Consider the following 1534-nt stretch of genomic DNA (forward strand, 5'->3'; position numbering starts at 1 on the left):
TGGTCCCGCCGGTGCAGAGTAGCAGGAAGCTCTCCCTGGAAATTATTTAAAATAAACTCTTTGAAGGCAGCAAATGAGTCTCCTCAGAAATAGGATATGTTCTCTTCTATATTTATTGTGAAATAAAAACATACCTGGGCTTGCAATTTATTAAACACCATGGCAAATACAATGCCCTGGAAGCATAGTCTTAGCTCAGCCTGATATAACACAACACAGTGGCTTAAACACTTATTTCTCATAGCTATAGAGGTCAAGGAGTCAACAAAGATCATTGCACTAGCAGATCGAGTAGGTGGGTCCTTGTTGTCGACCATCTTTTTGTTCATAGACAGCTGTTTTCTTGTTCTGTTCTCACACGGTAGAGAGCAAAGGCAGATTATCTCATGTGCCTCCTTTTAAGGGCACTAATCACATTTATAAGAGCTCCACCTTCATCACTTAAATTTCTCCCAAAGGCTCTACCTCCAATGCTAGAAATTTAGTCTTCAACCTATGATTGTGGAGGGAGGGAAAACACATAAATATTCAATCCATAATAAACCCTAGAAGAATTCTACATGTAGTAATTCATGTAAGTTTTCAGGGGGACAAAAGAAAATCTGTTCACTCACTCTTGGCCCTTTTGCCCATACAAATAGTTTGGTGCAGTGATAATAGCTTCTAGCCAGGAATTAAGAAATACAGATTCTTTTTTTTTTTTTTGTACAGGGTCTATAGGGTCTCACTACACAGTCAGACTCGTAGTAATCCTCCTTTTTTCAGCCTCCTAAGGGCTGGGATTACAGGCATGCGCCACCACGCCATGGGGGCAGGACTGGCTTAGCAGACCAGGGTTCAAACCCCGAGTCCCTGCATCTGCCTAAGAAGGCGCTTTAGTCTACTGATCAATCTGGCTGGCCCCAAGAAACATAGACTCTTGTCCTGCTCTTCTGATGAGTTGCCATGAAAACTAGAACTCAAGCAAAATCTTTTAATCTTTGTAAATTTTAGGTTTTTGTCCATAAAATGGGGGTAACAAAAATCAAGGTGGAATGATATACGTGAAATATATCATGTAGACAAATAGAATTCTACTCAAGTATAAGTTGCATAACCCAGGAACCTGCCTGGGTAAGTTTTTTTCTTGGAAGGAACAATGCTGGCAAGGACTCAAGAGGCTTCAAAGGTGCTTCTTCTCTTAAAGGAGAATAACAGCTTTGGGGACCCCATTAGTTCTTAGCCAGAGGAGAAGAAACCCTGAGCTCTAAGCATAAGAGAACTGGGAAGTAGAACTCAAATAGAGAGGTTAATGGGAAGTATAAACATCTAAGGTATGGAAAAGAGGAACAATATATACACACTGAGCAGCAGTTAAGTTCCGTGGAACCAGAAGCTAAAGAGAACAGCACAAACTAAACATCAACCAAAGAAAAATCAAACTGAGACACAGGCACCTACATCTCACTTCTTTACCTATGACATCTGTCATTGGCATGGTTCTATTTTATCTCTTGTGCTACTGAGAATTATTAGATTGAGACTTTCCTAGCTA

At 40.4% G+C, this 1534-nt stretch overlaps 1 protein-coding gene across 2 annotated transcripts in view; it reads left to right on the forward strand.

Moving 5' to 3' along the window:
• The window catches only part of LOC101559708 (calcineurin subunit B type 1), a 156814-nt gene that overhangs the window by 25436 nt on the left and 129844 nt on the right, over positions 1 to 1534 (forward strand). The gene's annotated exons all lie outside the window — the stretch shown is intronic.

Source organism: Octodon degus, unplaced genomic scaffold, assembly GCF_000260255.1.
Source record: "Octodon degus isolate 3935 unplaced genomic scaffold, OctDeg1.0 scaffold00078, whole genome shotgun sequence".
NCBI lineage: Eukaryota > Metazoa > Chordata > Mammalia > Rodentia > Octodontidae > Octodon > Octodon degus.